This window comes from Fringilla coelebs (assembly GCF_963513975.1).
Source record: "Fringilla coelebs genome assembly, chromosome: 8".
In the NCBI taxonomy this organism is placed as follows: Eukaryota; Metazoa; Chordata; class Aves; order Passeriformes; family Fringillidae; genus Fringilla; species Fringilla coelebs.
The window spans coordinates 15,747,625-15,769,459 of NC_140066.1; the positions used below are offsets into that span (position 1 = coordinate 15,747,625).

Below are 21,835 nucleotides of genomic sequence, written 5' to 3' on the forward strand. Positions count from 1 at the left end.
TCTTATATTGAAAATAAAAGCATTTTAAAAAGTTTGGCTATACTATATTACTGACCAAATCTATTAACAAGTCTGACACTGAAGAGCTAGAGAACAGAAGCATTCGAGGGTGAAGTATAACCCATTAGCTCTAAAACATGAAAAAACATCTCTAGTCAAGGCTTGTCCCTTTGCCTAGGTCATAAATTATCAGATAAATACAAAGTTGCAAAATTTCAGCTTGGGATTTAGAATGAATGCAAATGTGCTCTTTATAATGCACACACCTATTGCACAGATGATTATAATTAAAGAAGGCAGTGACTGAACACTTCAATCTCAGGTGTCATCAGTAATCCTATAATCCTTTAATAAGGTGGTTTTTAGACTGAACTAGTACCTGGAATTGCTTCCAGGTGATCCAGATTGTGAAAACAAGCGGTGTAGTCAAGAAAATAGCAACAAAAAAAGCTACACTTCTCTCCATAACCAAAACCAAAAGTTACTACACAAAGATCACAACATGCAATCTAAAGGTTAGAGTTTTTCTAATAAAAAGTCTGCTTCAGCTTTCATAAATGTAAACACAGTTAAACTTAAAAAAACTGAGGTTAACACAGCTATAAAAAACAAAAACGAAAAGAAAGGGGTGAGAAGAAGATGCAGCTGGGGGAAATGACAGCAACTTGTGCAACCTGCCGGTGACCTGTGAAGCTCAATCTCATTCTGCTCCCTCCTACCTGCTCTGCACACACTCAGGAGAAGCAGCAGCAGGTCAGCTCTCTGCTGCAGCATCAGGGTCAGGTAAGGATTGCAGCAGACGAGGAGGAAGAAGAGAAGACTGCCATTGCATTCCATTTTTGCCATTTTTTCTTGCTCCGAGCCATTACTTAGAATTCTGTAGCTAATCAATTCTGTATTCCACCCCCATCTCAATTAATGATGCAAAACAGACAAGATAGTTGTTTTGCTATCGCAAAGGGCATGGACCTACAAAGAGATGGGGAGAAAGCAAATCCTGGTAAGGAGTCCCATCATGCATATCCCTCTTAAAATTACTCAGGTCATGAAGCCAGCTATCGTATTATTCTTTACACAACATAGAGTTTCCAATAATAAGAAAGGACAATGACACATTTACATGCTTTAAAAAGACAGATATGTAAACACTACAGTAACTTCAAAACTGCACCCAAGAGTCGGAGATGTAGAGAGAAGAGTGGCACATGGGAAACGAACTGATGGAAGTGCTTGTGCTCTGAGATACCCCACAAGCTTCTTTGAGATGATACGCTTAAAATCATTTCACAACATGACAGCAGCAAGCGCCACCAGAGGAAACAGCACCAGTGCAACATGACAGCAGAAAAATCACCCAAATTCACCTTTTCCACCTTCTCCTCTGGAAGTTCTGAGCATTTTAAAATACAGTACAAGAGAACAGCAGGAAATTTGAGAAGGTAATATTCACTGCCAAGAGTTCACCTGGAAAAAGGTGAACTGAAAACATTTCTTCTTGGGAGAGTGGTTTTCAACAGCAGGGGTGGGTATCCGTCTGCCCTTGCCAGAGGGGGTTATTTTCAATGCCCAGGGACAGAGTACGAGAGGTGAGGTCCGGGCAAAGAACACACAATGTGAACATCACTTCCAAAACGTGGCACTGCCAGGCTGGACTATTCCCCTCCCCAACTTACTTAAGGTTTTCGCAGTATTAGCCCAGCCACAGAGATGTGCAACGCCTAGAGCCTCGGGCCAAGGCATTGTTGCGTTCGAAGGGGCCAAGCCGGGGCTGGCTCTGCGCCCTGCCCGCCCCGCTCCGCTCTGGCATTTGCCATTGCCGAGGCAGGAGCCCCCAGCCCGCAGGCTCTGCGCCCCGGGCACGGTGACCCGCGGGCAGGGCAGCCCAGGGCGCGGGGCCGTGCGCGCCCCCGCACCGCGGGGCGCCGGGCGGGGCCGGGGGCGGCGGCCGCGCGTCCCCCGCGGGAGGCAGGTGAGACCCCCCCGGTACCACTCACCTCCGCGGGGGGAGGAGCCTCCTCCGGGCGCCGCAGCGGCTCCCCCTGCTGCCGGCTCTTCCGCCGCTCCCGCCGCCGGGCCGCGCCGGGCCGCCTGCCCCGCTCCGCACTGCCCGCGGCCGCCGCGACCGCCCCGCTGCCGCCGCGCGCGGCTCGGCGCACCTACGCCGCCATTTTGTCTCGCCCTGTTGTACTTAACGTGAATCCGACATGACACTGATTACAGCCCAATGGAGGCTCATTAAAACCTTACCTACCCCGCGCCCCGCCCCCCGCCGCCCGCCATTGGCCCGCGCCGCGCACGCCGCTGCGCGCTCACGGGCCGGGCGGGGGGCTGTCCGTCACCCGCCCACACCGGCCCCGGCCCGCCCAGCAACCGGCCCGGCGCTCCCATTGGCGGGCGGTGCCTGTCAATCACGCGGCGCGCCCCTTCCCTGCGCGTTCAGCACCGCCCACCGGCGGGAGGGGGCGGGGCCGGCGGCTGACACTGGCCGCCGCCGCCGCCACACACTCGCGCGTCCCGCCCACCCACCCGCCTCGCGGCTGGGCCTCAGGCGCTCGCGATTGGTCACTCGCCGGGAGCGGGGGCGGGACTTCTCGCAATCCCTCCCTCCCGTTGGCTGCCGCTGCCGCCCGTCCGCCAGCCCCCGGCCTCCTCACCCCCCCGCCGCCGCCCCACCCGCTCGCTCCCGAAGTTTGTTCGGGAGCGCGAGCGCTGCCGAGACACCGGCGGCGGCCGCCCGAACCAGCTCGGCAGGGCGGGCGGGCGCGCCACACACACTAATGAGCCGCCTTAAATATTGAGCGTCACGCGCGTGCCTCAGAGCCTGGCACTCGCCCGGGCGGGCGAGATGGAGCAGCATGCTCCCAGCATAACCCTCCCAAGGTGCTTGGCACTGGCAGCCGCTTATCGCGCACACACACACCCCGCACCGCCGAGGGGGGGAGGAGGGAGTGGGAACGGGGACGACGACAATGACTCCCAGCTCTGCAGCCACATGCAGGTCCCTGCAAGTTTCGCCATGCGAAGCACAGGGACTTCTCTGTCACCCCGTCTGCTAAGGAACAATTGCCGCCTCAGAAAGACAGGGTGGGAACATGCAACACAAAAACCTCAGCCATCCCCTGCTTCCCTCCGCCACTCCATTCCCCCTCTCCCCACCCCATCCAGCCCAGCCATCACCCCCTGCTGCTGCTCCCCCTCCCCTGCAAAACGCAGAGCATTGCAATGCATTTACCCAGCGCAAGTGTCTGCAAACACGTGCATCAGCCTCCGATGCTAAAGGAAAAAAAGTACCCAGCCTAGTGACAAGCCCCCTGCGCTGGGAGAGGGGAGGGAAAGGGGGTTATTATGGCAAATTGCAGCCTGTCACCCAATGCAAAACAAACCCAATCGCATGCTCCCTATTATCCCCCGCATAAACTCCTGGGAATCTAACCTCCGATGCAGGTTCCCCCCTTTGCTTGCAATGACCTCCTTTCTCTGCCCGTGTGTGTTTCTGCAGCAGCGGTTCCTGCGGAATGTGCTGCCCCTGAAACGCGATCGCGGCTCCTCTCTCTCTCTCGCTCGCTCGCTCTCTCCGCTCTGTCTCTCGCTCGCCCGCTCGCTCTCTCTCCTGGCTGCAAGCAGAGCCAGGAACACAACAACAACACAGCCTCCCCCCACCCCCTTCCCCAAACACATACACACTGAAGAGACCCAGCCAGGAGAGCCAGACGAGCCGGGGAGGGGGTGGAGGGAATCCCCAGCCAGCGGATTGATTGCACCAGTTACCTTCCCTAAGCCCCTCCGCGAGAGGGGAAAAAAGAAGATGAATACAGAGAGAATACCTTGTCTCCCCTCCTCCTCCTCCGCGGGGCTCCTCTTCTCATTCCAAAATACTAAAAGGTGGACGGGCAGATCAGACACACGCGTTCAGCTCTCGACGGGGGAGGGGAGCCACGCGAGCAATTATCATTAATTTAGAAATTAAAACAGAAACCCACCCCAGACCTCCAGCCTCCCCGGTGCGGGCGGACGCAGATTGCGAGGACTGGTGCTAAGACACAGGACCTGATAACAGCTAATTGAAAGGTTAATCTACATAGGCTGTGACAGAAGAGGTCCCTCCCCACTTTTTTATCTGCTGTTGGCAAGTGGGAAATTGAGCTCCCCCCACCTTTTCTCCCTCAAAAAAAAAAAAAAAAAAAAAAAAAAAAAGAAAAAGAAAAAGAAAGGAAAAAAAAGAAAAAAAGAAAAAGAAACAAAAAGAAAAGAAAAGAAAAGGAAAAAAAAAAAAGGGGGGGGGGAGAGAAAGGGGGAAAGGGGATAAAGTTTGGGGGGCGGCGCGTCCCCTGGGCGGGAAGCGGCAGCGGGGAAGTGGCCACCGGCGCCTCCCGGGGGCCCTCAGCCGCCCTCGGGGGTCGCGCCGGGCTTTCGGTCCTGCGTGGGGCGATGGGACCTGTCTCGATGGGAGCCCCCCCAGGGCAGCCTCTGGGGCTTGAACACTCCCCCGGGCCGGGGGAAGAGGGCTGTGCTTGAGCTACCGTAATTAGTCTGAGGGATGGAAGCAGCGTGAACAAATTACGGATGTTGTCCTCCCGTTGAGTTTGTACATGTAACAAGATGTTACGAGGAATTTATATTAAAGAACAAGGTGATAACACGTACGCACTTAAAGCTCGGTTTTCTCCACGCTGTCTTGACCGGTGCTGCCAAAGGCCTCTCACCATGTCAAAGTGTTCAGCAATCACAGAATATGCTGAGTTGGAAGGGACCCATCAGTCCTGCTCCTGGGTTTTAATACTCATGATTTTCTCACCTGTGACCAGCAAACAGCACTTTTCACCCAAACATCACTTTTTACCCACGCATGGCATGACAAAATACCATGGGATACATCCCACAGGGGATGTTCCCCACACGAGGGAGGGAAAGGCAGTCTACCTGCCTGAGCATCTACTCAAGCAGGCACAGCTAGACATTCCCCATCTTCCCAAACTTGAAACATGATGCTTCCAGACATCTCCTTAACATCCTCTTTTCCACATCTTGTGGGTGACATGTTATGTTAGGTGCCTGCCTGCAAAGTTTTCTAAAAATATCTGGTCCTGAATAAGAAAACATAAAAGTAAAATTCTAAAAACCTCGTTAAGAGTGGGTGGAAACTGACCTTCTACAATAAATTATGAAGGTCTTCCCTAGATGATGCACTGCATGTAGACTAGTAAGGAAACAAAGTTTCCGTAAAAATATTTAAAACACCATTAAGGTTTAGTGCAATTTCTTTCAGAGTCAGTTTCTGGAGACACTGTGTAAGGAAGCTCTTTGGTGATGTTTCAGAGCACTGTAAAATTGTATGACCTACTTACAGAAAGCTACTGGGTGAAAATAATATTCCAGCATGTATCTATCACACCATAACCATTGACTGAGGTTTTAGCCTTTTAACTGCCAGATGCAGCCTTTTAAACATAAAGAGGGAAATTGAAATGTGTAGTGACCTAATACTTGTTGGAGAATCCTTCAAGGTTCATGTATTATGCAGGACCTGGCAGTGATTTGAAATAGTTTTTAAATTATTGGAAATGTTATAAATCATTTCAGCACAATTTGTAGCACAGCGTCACATTTGCAACACCATTCTGAATGTTGTGTCAACATTTCCATCAGAAACTTTTTTTTTCTTTCTGGGAAATTTACAACTTGGTTAGTGGTAAAAACATAAAAATAATTTCTTGAAGCTGAAAATTGGCATGGCCACATCCCAGTTCAGGAAACAAAACACTGGAGAAAACTCGATAATATGTTTGGCCATTTTGGAATTCTGAGTGTGTTGTGAAAACATAAGTAACAGCACAGAGAAAAATCATAAAAGTCTCTGGTTTAAATAATGCCATTCTTTCTTCTCAATTTAACTGATTTCCTAAAATGAATTTTATAGGATGATATGTCATTGGGTGTTGTGTTCCAGTTTTTAACATATTCAAGAACCTTTTGTTTAGAGAGAGTCCTATGGATGTTGACATTTACAGGCATACCTGATGTTATGTAAAATGTGAAGTTTAAGCACATGAACCTCTTTATACATGAATCATTGTCCAGCAAACTCAGATCCACTGTCCCTGTAAATTATACTATTTTCCAAAATTATAACTTCAAAAGAGCTATACCATGGCAATTTAGTGCAGTTCAGTTTGAGATAGTGCATGTTACACAGAGAAACCTAAGTACCTGGAATGCTTTGGATCTAACTGAGAATGTCTATAAGCATTTTGGTTGGTCATCTAGATAAGAAATGGTTTTGATTTACTGTATGAAAACACCCTCAAGCCTATATTAGAAGTATCTGTGGAAAAGTAATAAGCCCATCAAGGAAGTCAGTGCAAACAATAAAATTTACACTTTAGTGTGTCTTTTATGGGCAGACTTTGCGGGATTTCTCTCCCATAACTCCTACAAACTGATGAAGTACCACTAATTCCCCCAAGGAGTAACAGGTGTCTAAACACTTATACATTGAACACACCCACTCCACATGCTAAAATCATGTCCTTAATGTTAAAAAAGAGTATCTAAAATCAAAATAACTTTCCCATGCATTCCTGTAGAAAGAACTACTTTGGCCCATTTCACTTTGTTCTATTAGTCTCTTTGCTTTTATTATATTTTAAATAATCTTATTTCCAAGATTTTCATGCCACACACACCCTCCATGGAAAAATATATATTATTGTACATCTACATTGTAGAGTCTGTAGTAAGCATATGCTTCTCCTCAAAATTCCTTAGAATTATTCTAAAAATGCACTAACACTCCTATTTTTTGATCACAAGTGAGAGAAAGCAAGAAGTTAAGGACTCTGCATGGTCTCAGTTAAATTCAGTTCTCAAAAATGAAAATCTGAAAATTGCTGTATGGCTGTGGTGTAAGACATGCTGGAGACTACTGCTTAAATAAAGCCCAGACATGTGCAGAACAAATTCATCAGTGTACAAAAAAGAACATCAAATTAGAGTTTGAACACTTGCTTGAAATCAGTAAGAAAAATTCTTGTGCATGAAATTATTGCCATATTAAGAATTTCCCTGTGAGGGCTTTAATCACTGATGCAGTTCCATTAGAACTAGTGGGGCTGTTACATATTTAGAAACAATTATGTAGTTGTCCATGTTGATATGGTGACAGATCCCTATTTATCTTTGGAGATGCTGGAGGGTAAAATCTTGGCCCCCATCAAAGTCTGGCAAAATGTCCTATGACTTCAACCAAGCCAGGATGTTCCTTCTATTATTACCACACACAACCACATATTTGACTACAGTCACCTGGAAGTTTCATCTTCTGGCATATGCTGTTGAAAGAAGTGACCCTGGGGAGAAAAGTCATCCTAAGAGTGCAATGAGTTTCGTCCCAGCCTGCAGTCCTCCCAGGCATGTCCCTGCCTAGGAGCTGAATGCATAAATTCTTTACCTGAACCATCTCCTCTGCTTAGCTCACCTGCCAGCAGCTTCCTTGCAACTGTAACTTTCAACCTCATATTCTTTCAGGACTAAAACAGCCTTTTCTTATTTTTTTTTTTTTTAATTTGTGATATTTTTCCCCCACAAGCCTTTTATATTTTAATTTAATCTGAAAGATTTATCCATGAAACTACATCTGCTCCTCTGAACACAAGCAGAATGCTTCTTGGTTTATGTATGAGGATATGATTGCTGCACACAACAGAGCATCACTGCCCAACTAAAGCACTATAGATTATATTAATAGATACACTCATATATTTATATACACACAAAGTGAGTAACCTGTGGACATGTTTTCTGATCAGTTGCTGTCTCATCTATTACATTCAATCAAATTGAATAATAGTGTAAAATAGCCTCCTGCTGCCATTTTACTGATTCGGGTGCTTTTTAATTCCTGAAACTAGCAGATTATAAGGTAAATGCTATAGCAGTTTCAACTCATGAGTTGTAATTGGCATAATACCGTAATTTGGAAATAAGTGTTTGTGGGAGATCAGCTGTCATCCCACAGGGATGGAGACAGTGACTGTTTATAATAAATCCCACATGTTCCTTTCTACTCTGGCAAATATACCACACTGCTTTATCAATGTGCTTTACAATCCTTAATGAATTAGTTCCTGTAAGAACTTTGTTAGGTGAGTGAATATTATTTTTCTTGTTCCCCAACCAGAGACAGACAAAGTGTAAAGCAAAGTGGTTAGAAGAGGATGCTGGCCTCAGGGAAAATCTGGGCACCTGAGTATTAAGGGCTCTACTCTGGGCACAAGAAATTCAGTTTCAGAGGTCCTGTGCTAGTCGTGGAGAAGAAACTGCTGGCCTGTTAACAGACATTTCAGACCTTAGCAGGAACATGTCTTTTTGCTGCATTAACTGTGCTACGTGTTAAAGAAGCAACAGGATGGATAGAATTTGGGAATGCAAAGGAAAACGCTAAGAGCAAAGAAGGAAAAAAACAGGTGGGTCTTACACATGACAATGTCTATAAGATGGTGTCTTTCATATATACAGTGTCTCACAGTACTTGATGTGAAGGTTCTATTTATGCATGATAAAGGATTAGTAAGTGATTAATAATGTTTTAATAAATGGCAATCAATTGTTATGGGTTCAATGGGTCAATAGGGTTTCTTACAACAATAGCTCATCATCATCTGAAACACCCTACCAATGTGTTTAACCTCTATATGCTTTCCATTGAAACACCTGCTAATCTTGCGTTAAACCTCACAAATGGAATCTTTATATAATGTGTGACTCAAAACAAATTTGCTGGAGAAAAAAGGATTAGCACCTAGGCTCCACAGTAAATTGTTAGTTATAGCTGTACTGGATTTAAGTTTCTCCTTTTGCCATGTAAAAGGCACTGATATGACAGGAAGCATTTTGCTGCTGAGTGCAAGAGTGGTGTTTTTGAGGCTAATCCCAAGAGGAGGGCTGGGGTATTGCTGGACTCTGTACCAACCAGCATCGCTGAACTTGATGCAGCCTTGTGTTTTTATACACATTGTAGTAATACTTCATGAGGACAGCTGACAAGATAAAGGATGAAATAGAAAATGAATAAAGATCAGTTTGTTCAGAGGTAGTGAAAACTGCCATAATCAGGGGCTCCTCAGGTCCTTCTTCCTACTGTCCTGCTGTGTTTAGTTAGTCTGGTGAAAGGGGAGGATGCTGATGTTTGCAGGGGCCATTTTAACACCTCAGCTTGTCTTTGTGGGCTTTAAAGTAATTAACTCTCCAATCATTACCGGTTGACTTTGTCGACAGGTTTAGGTTTCCCTCCCGCTGTTCCCTTTGGGGATATTGGGTTGTCTCTTTATGAGAGGGGGGATTCATTTTAAGGTTCACACCAAATCCCTCTCACGGTTTCCCAACAGCTCATTGTGTTCTCCATACTGCTGGAATATTCTCTTGGTCTCTGTTTAAATGAACATGACTTATATAACTTTTTACAGATCGAACTGGACAAGCAAGGGGGAGGGAGAAGGGGAAGCTTCTCCAAAAAGGCAGGTAGCATACTTGCTAAGCCCATGAGATGAAAAGAGGGCCATCCTCGGTACTTAGAAGTCAATAAAAGAGACCGCAAAGGCAGTTTTGCTAAATAAAGTTACTTTGAGCTGCAAAAGGATTCTGACAGTCCTTAAGGTAACTGAAAGAATCCTCACAACTTCCAGCTGTGATATGGGTGTACTATATTATAGTTCAGTTTTAGCCAGGGGAAAATTTGCAGATCTGTAGTTGTTGCAATTTTTTATTGATCAAAGATTGCCAAGAAACATGGAGAGAAAAAGATAGGAGAAAGCTTGATCATATTTTTGTTACTCCTATTCTCACCCAGTTTCCACTATATATTTTTAAAAATCCTATTAATGAGCTGAAGAAATAGTAATGATCAGAGTGGCTGTTACCAGCCACATAATTTGGAGACTTCTGATGATACCCAACTCTTGGTGTATGGCAGCACCAGAGTTCTAAGAAATGTGACTGATAAGGCACCACGACCACTCTTCAAACTCAGAGGACAGTGAAAACCCTCACCTACTGCAAAGCTGGTTGGAGTACTTACCCTTTGAAGAACTTCTGCTCAGCACCTCCTGGCACACCAACATTCTCACCAAGAGTGGGAGTTTGGGAAATAATCCATGAGGCAAACCAGCTCTGAAATTGCTAAGCCAAATTGCTAAACACAGGCTTATAAAAACCTTTGGTCTGCTCTGCAATGTTAGGAAATTGAGCAACATCCACTCTAGTATTTTCTTTTTGCAGCTTGAACCAAGAGGAGTTTGACTGGTGTCAAGGACCACACTGCTATCTCCAGCTGGATTTTTAGTGGTGTCTGTATGATGTTTTCTTTACTTTCTTTGTTGGCAGCATTAGCTCTGAGGTTCCTTTGCTAAATAAAGCTCTGGCTGCACAAACAATTTATTTCAGTCACTTCCCATAGCTGCCAGTACTGCAGCAACTCAAGCTCTGTTAGCTAGACTGGAAGGCCTGTCAGAGTCAGGTGGCAATACACCACATCATTTCAAATACCCTTTCAGGAACCTTTAGATCTGCTCAATACTCCCTTAAAAATTGCCATGGCTTGCTTGTATTAGGGCTCCCAACCTGACTAACTCTGGTTGTTAAATTATCATCATGCACAGAAGAATTTTGTATTAAATATCCTTTGGGAATGAAAATCTGAGTGAAAAGGGATTTGGAGGGCAGGAGACACTTGTTTTTCTGTGTCAGGTAATATGAAAATGTGAGGTAGAAGCTAGGAAGAACCAAGGTAATCACATATCAGTGTTGGAAATGCGAAGTGTCTTCTTCATACGCCTAGAACTACACAAACTGTCTCCTCAGGGATACGCAGGAGAGGTACACAGCTGATGGTTTATCAAGGTGCCAGTTGCATTATCCAGCATAATGGTGGTCTTTGTTAATAATAATAATAATAATAATAATAATAATAATAATAATAATAATAATAATAATAATAATAATAATAATAATAATAATAATAATAAAGGGAAGCTCTAGTTCTCAGCTGATGGCAGGACCTGAGCAAGCTGTGATCTTGTTCCTTAGTGCTGGCCAGATCCCCTCTGTTCTCCTGATATTATTCCCCTTTGTTATTCGATATCCCACAGTGCCAGCTAAGTCAGGAGTTGTCACACTCCTCACTGGTGCAGCAGGATACAAAATAGCTGGGGGTGGGGAGGAAGACTGGCATGGTTAGGAGGTGGAAGGGAAAAGGCCTTTTTTTTTTGTGAAAACAGTAGCACCAGCTGCATCCTGCAAGTCGCTAAATTAGCCAGTCAGTTGTTTTTCTTTTAATTTTTGTGTGAATTCAAGAATAGGTTGTGGATGTCTTGGCAACTCATGAATGAGGCTCTTTATGAAAGAATTCACCTTGCAGAGGGGCTGCTGTCAGATGCACAAGCCTCTTTCCATTAATTAAGCTGCAGAACATCCCCTCTTTTTTTTTCCTCTATCCCTCTCAACGCCTGGATAATCAGACCCTGTGTCTTTCTGTAACATCCACCACTGCCTCTCTCTCTCCTCACAGTATTTCACCCACTCTGTTAATTCTGGGCTGCCAGATTTTTTTTAATTTTTTTTTAAACACAGCTTATTGCTGCTAAGTGAGATATCATGCTGCCTGAGCTAATAACTAAGATGAATATTCTGCTCCACTGCAACTAGTAGCATTCTCTATGCATTATCTTCAGCTGAAGGGTGGCCTAAGAGCAAAGTTGGATATTTTCAACAGCTCAGCTGGGAGTTAATCAACTCTTATTGTTTTTCGACAGGAGCTGGATGCTTAACTTGCATCCAGTGAGTCATCCCCTGGATTGTCACCCACACACAAACAGCCCCACAGAGGGTGCAGAGAACTTTTCAGACATGCTGGAAATGACCGGCCATTAAAAGTGAGTAAACTAAACTGTAAGGGGTTAGGGAGGGATTACAGGTGTAATTACGCCTGAACAGACACTCTGGGGAGAGAAGGTGGGTACCTTCTCAGGAACCTCAATCAACTCTCAGCCTTGCTGTGGTCTGAACAAGATATGTGACTGCAGCTGAGCAATCTGGAAGTTTTTAGTGTTGATATTTAGATACTCATGTGTGCAATCATGACTATACACACCTGCTTCAGGGAATAATCCCAAATCTTATAAAAAAATGTGGAGCGGACTATCATATCTTAAGTGTTTGCATTTTTGGGCTTAATTTTGTATGGCTGATTTAAAATCCCAGTCATTAGGAATTGAAAAATATGTGTATGGTCTTAATGACAGGCTGTTATAAATGACCTGTTCATTTTCCTTCACTTCCAAGTAATGCTGAACATTAATTTCCTGCAAATGAAGCAATCTGAAGTAGAGCACACCAAATAATTAATCTTTGGAAACTCTGGACTAAATTAAAATAATTTGAAGTTAAATAAAGAGCTCATCTGTGGCCCCAGTGCTCTTTCTGGGAAGCAAGGGATACATAAAAGAATCAAAAAGAAAGCAAATACTGAATTACCTAACAGAAAAGGAATCTACAAATATATGTAATAAATTCCCACATTACATCATAAAACTAACTTTCTCACAAATGCTATCATTGCAAATGCCAAGACGCATAGGAGACCTTTCAATTAGTAGCAAAAGTGAATAAGCAAGTGGGAAATTATTTGCATTGGACATATGCATTTTCTATTTTGGGGCTTTCTGGCCTGTTTGCATTTTTTAAAAGATATTATCAAATTATCTATTATACTAGAGGTCTCCTTATACTGAGAATTGGGTGTGGTAGAACTTAAATTACCATTTAAATGGTAAACTAGAAATTCTCTTTGTTAATTCAGGCAGCATATTAAAGAATGAGCACTCATGATAAACTTTATGCTTTTATTGGCAAAAATTGACTTTTAAGTTCAGTGTTGTAATTTGGTTAAAATTAAAACATAAGTAGAGTTGAACAGTTATGTAAATTGAGAATATTCAGGAATATAAGAAAAATAATTCCATCTTTACTAGATCCAGGAGTAACAAATGTCTATATTTCAGAAAAGACAGTAAATAAGCCTACTAATCCTTTGTTTCTTTAAGAGTTTCACTTGTCTTCTTTATTTCAATCTTTCCTTGGCTGTAAATCTACAGCTATAACAAACTATCAGAGACAAATAGTCTAGTGGGAAATAATATGGGTGAAGAGAAGAAATAGGATAGTGGGCAGCAGGATCTTTTGAGTTTTAAAGGCATGACATTGTATCTAGACATGCTGAAAGCTCCTTGCTACAGTTTTCTTGTTTGTAAAATAGGAAAGATATTAGCCTGACTCCTGGCAAAGCTCAGAAATGCTCCTGTCTGTATAAATGCTGAGGATTATTAGAGAGAAGATGTTCAGCTTGGGAGTGAGGTTCTGAATATAGTGATGAACCCACTCAATTTCAATCGCTGCATATGAGCTTCTTTCTTCTTATAACAATTAACCTCTTAGAAAAGAATTACCACTGAGTTTACATGTTGACTCTATAGACATTGGATAATTGCTTTTAAAAAAATCATCTATAAGTCCAGGAAATTACATTTCTCCTTTTGCTTCTAAAATTACAAACTTCTGACTTCCCAGCTGGTAATGCAAGCAATCAAAATCAGGTCTCTTGAGTGCAGTTGCATGACACACATGAACAACAATCTCATTTCATAAAGAATTAACCCACAGCCAGCTACGTTAACTGGCTCCAATTCATGCCACAAAGCCTGCCTGTTCCAAGCACTGGAGTTCCTGCTTTACACAGGCAGAAATGCACTAGTGAAACAACAGCAAACCTTTTTGGAGTCCTACCCTAACAAAGCTCCCTGGCAGAGGGAGAGTTTGGAATGAAGCACCAAACTGAAACCCAGAAGCTTTGGCTTCATTTTCTGTCTTTGTTACAGGCTGCCTATCAGTAAGGCAGTCACTTAACCTCCCTGAGTTTCATCTTCTATCATACAGAGACAGTAATACCTCCTTTGGCTGTCTTTTTGATCTAGAGTATAAAGAAAGTGACATTATCCCTCCCCCCCCAATCTCAGCTAAGACATCTAGGCACTACTGTGATTCTAATCAGTAACAGCATTAACTACTGTTTAAACAGAAGGACCTACTTCAGTTTGAAATTGCCTTTATTTTATCTAGTTAAAAATCTCTTCACAATTTCTCTGATTTTTTTCCTTCCTTTTTGAGAGAAAGTAAGAAGAAAGTGACTTGTTTTGGGTTGGTGATTTAGTTCTGTAAGTGCTCCAAGTATAGGGTCATAGAGAAGCAGCAGAGAACATAGACCCAAATTAGGAGAGCTTGGTAAACTTAATTTCTTTCATCAGAACCTCTCCTTAAAATGTGTTCTTCAAAGCTAAAATTTAAAGATGATGTGCAAATGAAAGCCCAGAATAAACAGGTTGTGTCCTTTTCTCAGTGAGCTACCTTAAAGTGACATGGGTGGAGGTTCCCTCAATACATTCCCAACATTTTACGGAATAAACACCTTGCAGCTGTCTGGTATTTTTTCTTGATGCTCAGTCTCAATCTTTCTCTAATGTGTTTCAAGTCATTGCAACCTTAATTGTAGCCCTAAATCAGTTCTTCTTAGTGTTTCCTGCAAATGGTTATCTTAGGTAAGCAATTTTCATATTCCTCACTAGCAACCAATTAAGCAACCTGTAGCGACTTTCCTTTCTGTTTTGAAATAGTTTTTAACTGAAAGATTTTAACAAACTACACCACATTCAGTAGTGCCAAAGACTGCCATTTAGGGGGTTTTATGCTACACTATCCTGTCTAGAGAAAGGTTATTCATACATCCAGAAGACTGACTTTGCAGGCACATGTACATGTTTGTGTTTGAAACTTCTAGACTGACAACCCTTCAAATCCAGTTGCCTTCTCTTGGGACAGGAACATGAACCTTTATTTCTCTTTGATTTGAGAACTGACACCACTGTGATCTCCATTAGGAGTCTAGCAATATTAAAGTGTGTTTCTCTTTACAGGCAGGACTGACTGCTTGAGTTGAATGACTACATGCTGACCTTGGGGGAGCTGCAGGGGTATGTGTTTGCTTGGTTTTTAAATTCATCTTTTCCAGATTGAGGGGAAAGAAGCTTTTAGACATTGCAAAATACACATGGATTTAAGCAACAATTGATTTCAGGAGCATCTTATATTTTTCAACACTGCTTTAGGAGGTGCTGAGACTTAGTAGAGCTTTTTTATTAAGATCAAAAGATGTGACAGTTCACAAAATATGCAGTGAAGAAATAAAATCATTCCCCACACACACCAAGAAGCACCAGAATCCTCTGATAAAGGTTTCTTCAGCATGAGTCCAGAAAATTTGCACTCCATACTATGCACATACTTCAAGACAGACAGGTGTCTGCCAGCAACCAAAGTCTGTCTTCTCTCATGAAGAATCACAGAGGACCAGAGCAGTCGCTGCCATTTCAGTAAACAGGGAGGTGTGTGTGATGTGCAGCTCAACTGAGGGGCATCAGAAGGACTCACTAAGAGCTGGAGCTGGCAGGTTCCTCAGGCCTCCTGCTTCTGCCCACCCTGGTTCCCTGGTGCACTGCTGGGCAGAGCAGCCTGTCACTGCTCTAGGTACAAGGCTTCTCTGTTACATGGACAGCCCTACGGCTGTATTTTAGCAGGCAGGATTATTATTTCCTATGGCTAGCCAGAGTTAGCCCTCCCAAGAGACAAATACGAGCACTTGTGACAGAGACAGAAGAGTTACATCCATTCATGGAAAGAAAAACAATCTTATGATCATGCAACTGAATTGTTTCTAATTAATTAATGATCTATATTTCATACTGCTGAAGCAGAATCTGAGACACACAGAGACAGAATCTGAAAAAATCCTTCATGTGGCCCATCCTAATAGTGGCAAGGGTGTTGAGATACAGATTCCCTTATTAACAAGCTTGTAACTCATCCCTTAGTCTCATCTCTTGTTGCTGGGCACACACAATGAGAGGTTGGTACCACGTCAGGCAGCAGCAAGGGTCACTTGCTCCCTGCACCCCAAGAGCTAAAGGGTAGCCCAGGACTGGCAGCAAGGGAGTGGGGAAGGGCAGACCCCAATATTTTACCCCAAAATCAAACTCACCAGGCAAGTCTGTGGTGATGAGGCAGGTCCAAGGTCAGGCCTGGCAGGATCTGTATGGGGTCCAGTGACCCTTGGCAGGGCTGTGCTGATGAGGCAGGGCCAAAGGCAAGGCCAAGCTGCAGAGCTGCTGCGGGAACACAGCTCCCATGGCCAGGCAGAGGTCTGGCTGCAGCTCAGCTCCTGCCACCGAGCCAGGGCTGAGCCAGACTGGGGCTCTGGGGCTGGGTTGGGGTGAAGGGGATGCTCCAGCTGAGCCTGCTCAGGGCTGTTAATGCTCTCCCAGAGAGATGCTTTGTGTCTCCAAGTTTTCTTGGTAACTAAATGTCATGAGGAGTGCCATATATTGGCCTGCCAGATAGAGCAGGACTTTAATGTTACACAAATAATAATCTGATCCTACAAACCCGTGTATATGTCATTGAGATCTTATTACAGCCTGGGTAAGAGGATGCTGGGTGTTTGCACTGATGAGGCTATTTCAGTATGATAAGCTGCACTAAGTGGGCTCAGTTGTGCATCAGTGGAGTGTATTTGCATATTGCACTGCCAGGGAAAAGAAAACCTTACATTTTGCAAGAGTTTGCCACACACAAAAATGCCACTGCAAATATCTGAGTATGTGAACAGTTCCCATGAAGGCAATATTCCATGGAAGGTGCTAGCAAGGGTGAATTAAAGGGTATGTGACATTTCCAGGATTTGGGATGCTCAGTGGAAAACTCATCTATATACTTTCAGGACATTTTACAATATCTATTGCCTTTTGATTTATAACATTTCACATGGAAAAAGACTGGCAAATATTTTTGGCTATAAGAATTCAAATAGTCTTTTGAAAGAACCATTATTAGAACCAGCCTGAACTCCAGCCAAATATTCCTATTCTCTTTCAGTCCAGCCCCTGATATATGCTTTCCTGTAGAAAGGAAGCCTGGAAGAAGTGGGTTTTTCCCTATCAGCTGCTGATTTCCAAGTTTGGTGATTGTTCATTTGGGTTGTTGTTTTTTTGTGGGTTTTGTCGTTGTCTTTTTTTTTTTTTTAAGTTTCAATTTTTTCTATTTTATAGGTTTTTAAATGGAAAGAAGAAGGCAAAACATATCTTATATTTTCAATTCTATGTTGTATTTTGCATTTTTGTCTTAAAATTCTCCCATAAGAATAATGCAATCTTATTCCTACATTAATACAATTATTTTAAGCCAGGACCTTGAAAAGCTGGCAGTACATGTAAAAATATAAGAAAATAACTTTTATATTAAAAACCAAATGACTTCATATCTCTATAAAATTGTAGAGACATGCTCATACATGCATATGCATGCATATTTTTGGTGCAATGATATATGGTTTATATATAGGCCATTAAAATAATGTAAACAATCCAAACAAAGCAGACTACCAGCAAAACGTGCAGCAACAAGTTTAAGATCCCAGTTGCATTCTCTAAGCAGCTTGAGAAGAGTCATAACATCAGTAATTTCTCTCTGCTCCTACAGCATTTGTGGTCAATACTTGGTCTCCAAAAAGGGTTTGGGGGACGGGAAGGGATCCTAAGGCTGGGTCTGGTTTGGCTGCAGTGTAAACACACCTTCCACGAGTCCGAATGAGAGACTCCTGCACCCCTCCAAACAGCAGCTCTGACAGAGAGACACCAGTGTGGGACAGGCCTTTAGGCATCTGTGGTGCCCTGGAATTTAAGCAGAACCTCTGATATAAACCAACAGCCCAGGTCAAGCACTCATCCCTCCCTCTGCCACCCAGGAATGGAGCAAAGAGAAGGGACCCTCCTGCTCACAGCTCAGTGCAGGCTGGCAGGACGGTGCCAGCGCAGAACAAAGTGTTACCTCCAGGCACCTCGGGGGCAAGGAATTAATAAACAGCCTCACCCACAAGCTGAGAGTGCAACAGCAATGAAAATGAAAGTGATTGTATACTGTGTGAATGCATGGATAATTTTTGAAGCAAATAGAACAGAAGGCACACAAAACATTGCTTTGGCAAATGGTGTAGAAAAGGTCTGTCAGCTATAGGTGTCAAATGTATACTTTGTAGTTTCACTGAGGTATTTTGCAGCAAAACAATCAAGACAAATATGCAGATCCCAATTATGGGACAAAAATCTTGCATTGTGCTACTAGGAGTTCACTGCCGGTTTGATTTGCAACATTCAGGGTTTTTATACTGTGCTGGGACTGTCTGAGAGATCAGATCCCAAGTAAGACCCCAGTCCAGCTGCCAGGTGTGTTTGTGTAGCCTTGAGGGCACAGGGGCTGCATGGGTGAAGTGGAATCACTTTCCCCCCTTAAACTGTGCACGAACAGAAAGAGCTTGGTTTTCAGTTTGGGTTTGTTTTCTTTTTTGTTTTCCTATTTTTAGTTTTTATTTTTGTTTGGTTATAACAATGTGCTTCATTTCTGGCCGATCAGCTTCTGTGCTTTAATACTGATGACTCTGCAGTTGGACTCCCCAGGTGGTCATCCATCCCACACCGAGCACAAACACAGGGTCCTCTCCATCCCATGTCCACCAGAAGGTTCACCAGCAGGTGCTGAGTAGCCTCATGATTTTGTCAGACCTCATAGGTTTGGAAAAATCATTTGCCGGACCACCAGGCAACAAGCAGCAATTACATCTGGCAAGCCTAAATCCAAAAGGGGATGGGGATTTAAAGCCATCAGGGACCATTCCACACCACAAAGCAACTTTCTGACTTATTCCATGCTTCAGCAAGGGCAAACAGAGAGATGAGGGCCCTGTGTGAGGGCCCTGAGAGCAGATCCCCTCCTGGCTGTTTGGCTGTCTGGGCTCAGGGCCAGCCTGGAGCTTGCAGAGCTGAGAGCTGCCCCACTCCTTTGCTGGCCTTGGGCACAGCCAGGGCTGATTCCCCTTCCTGTGGGACCTGTTTTTAAGCTAAGCCCCTTCCATCAGGCCCCATCTCAGCTAAAGCTGTGTGGCAGCCATGCCTGTCCCTGCCTTTGGACCCATTGCTCTGGACCTAGACTCTGACCTGGAGCTGACTTCCAGCCTGGTCTCAGACCTGCCTTTTCACCAGGAACTTGCCTGGTGTTCACAGGCTGTGCCTGATCCCTGCTCCCCACACTGGACCTGCCTTGCTTGGCTCACTGGGGAGCTGTGGGACTGCTGAGACTCCTGCGCTGCCAGCTGTGTTGGTGTGCTCAGCTCCCAGCTCACCTTTCCTTGCAGAGAGCCAGCTCTTGCTGCTTCCTGACAGGCTGCTTCTCTCAAAATCTCCACAGCTTTTAAAGACTGATGATCTCAGCAAAACTGTTAACCCATTTTCCTTCACAGAAGAGCAGAAATGGCGGATTCATCCAGGAACCAAACCTACCACTAATGATACTGAACCATGGAAGGAGAAAATGAGTAGTCTTACATTGTTGCCACTGTCCCAGGGATAAGAATGCTGGTCTGGACACTTTGAGAACTCTTTTTCTTAGACCTCCAGCCTTCCTGTACACAAAGTATAGAGGTGTCCTGGAAATAATGCCATGAATCCACAAGCTGAAGAAAACAACTTGTGAGAGCAGTGGCACTTAGAACTCTTAAGAGTCCAGTGGGTTTTTCAGTTTTGTCCCCTTCAGCCCAACATTGCAACTTGTATCATGCAGGTGCCATAAAGAGTATCATTGCCCCAGCAAGTGGCGTGAGACTAAAAAAAAAAAAGCTTAAAAATTGCTCTTTGAACTCCAAGTAAGACAGAGGGGGTCTGGAGAAGCTGTCATCAACCCATCAAGATGTTATTTTCTTCTTCCCATTCTTTCTTCTCATGCCTTCCTCCCTCTGCCCCTGTTGATTTTGCTGGAGATTCAGCCCCATTCCTGGAAGACATCTATTTGTGCCTACTGCTAAACTCTGCAGCAGCTGCTCAGACCTTTTCCTACCACTGTGTTCTGATGCAGTCATGATTTTGCCAGAAAAGTGGTGTTTGCCTGCCATGAACCCGAAAGAGTTCAACACTGATTAGGAAGGAAGGCTGGCTGGCTGGCAGGCAGCATGACTGACTAAGCCTGGTTTCCTTAGGAACCCAGACTGAAAAAGTGAGAAAGTAAGAGCATGTGTGTTCTGGTAGGCAGTGAATAATCCATTAAAACTCTTAATTAAAAATTTAAACATGTGTCTGCTAATTACATCACCCTTCTCCTGCCCTCAAAAAGCAGCAAATGAGCATGGTTGCACACCTGCCTGTGTGTTTATTTCCTTAGGATGCTGCTCACTTGCTCAGCAACACAAATACCAGCTCAGGTAGCAGCTGCCATTGTAAAAACATTCTGGGGAAAAGTGATGACAAATATTTTCTTTTTGTTAATGAATGGCCAAACTGTTCACAGAAATCCTGCTCACTGTTGCTGCATGTCCTGAATTTGTTGATGTTTTTCACATATCAATCCTGATGCTATGAGTTCTCATCTCAGGCAGGGCTATTTAATGCCAGCAATACACACTTGGCTGAACAGCTACCTGAAGACCTGTAAAAAGAGAAAGAGATGGGGTAAATGTCTTAAAATGCAGGCTGCAAGGATATGGAAATGAACATGGGCATGGCCTGTAAACTCAGACCTGCAGAGAATGGTCTGCCTAGGCTCTGGACCCTCTGGAGCTTCTCAGTCCGGCAGGGATAGTGTGGTGCTCCACATCTGAAGCACACATGGGGTGAGGAGCCTTAGCATGGTAAAAGGACAGCTCAGATTAACTGTTATCCATGCAAATGGGCACTCCCAGCAAATGAAAGCTGCTTCCCCCTCTGTAAGTTACCCTGCAGTGAATCTCCTCTGGTCTATGTAGCCTCCTCAGCTGCTCCGAGTTGGCTGGGTTGCAGCCACTTGACATCAGGCCACGGCCTCTGATTTGGGAAGGCTGTTTTATTCACTGCCTAGAGGAGTAGGATCATGTTCAACATTGCTGTTGTTATTTATTACAGTCATGAATTTGGCAGGAATTAGCCAGATTCTGGCAGGTAGCGTATGTCTCTGTACATCAGCATAACTGTGCTGCACTATAGTGGGTACACTGGGTGAAAAATCAATTCCCTGGTTTTTGGCTCCTGTCAAAACAGGCAGAGGCCAGAGCAGGAGGACATGTGTGTCCACTGGCACACATATGGACACTCTCACCAGATGCTTCCCCAATATGCTCTCCTCGAGACCTGCCTTCATTCCATGGCCTTGCTGTGGCACAGGCTGCTCAACCTCTGCGGAAGGGGATGTGGGTTTGTTTCCTTGGGGGTACTGAGAGCCTTACTGGTACTTCTCAAGGGCCTCTTTGACTCAACCTAAAAAGGACTCAACAGACAGCAAGAAACTCTGAACTCCTACACCCCGACACTGTGCATCACTAACAAAGCACTGCCTCAAGACTAAATGACCTTATGAGGTTATCTTTAAAGTGATATTTTAATGCATTCACTGACTGTTTAAAAGCTTCACAGATGATGTCTTTGGATTATGTACTGGAGAAGGCTTCATTATCCTCAGGAGTACAGACAAGGAGACAGCTGCTCCATTGCTGAGTTTCCCACGTTGAGCTCACATTCATCCAAGATGGCTGGAGTCAAGCAACTCAGTTTAGGGGCTTCCAGAATGACTGAATGATTTTTCATTGAAGTGAAGCATCTTTTATTGCAGGGCAAAGATATTAACTGGCCCTTTCTTTTAAAATTTGGGGGGTTGTTAAATCTGA

General features: G+C 44.2%; 1 protein-coding gene across 3 annotated transcripts in view; it reads right to left on the bottom strand.

Annotated features, from left to right (window-relative positions):
• Window positions 1-4,535, bottom strand: part of KAT6B (lysine acetyltransferase 6B) — a 109,376-nt gene extending 104,841 nt beyond the window's left edge. For 2 of the 3 annotated variants that reach the window (XM_084210304.1, XM_084210302.1), the window contains exon 1: window positions 3,825-4,535. The gene's annotated coding sequence lies outside the window, so the exon portion shown is untranslated. Of the gene's footprint in view, window positions 1-3,433; window positions 3,473-3,824 lie in introns of those variants that run through there. The other variant, XM_084210303.1, reaches the window with a different exon arrangement.
• Window positions 4,536-21,835: the final 17,300 nt, after the last annotated feature.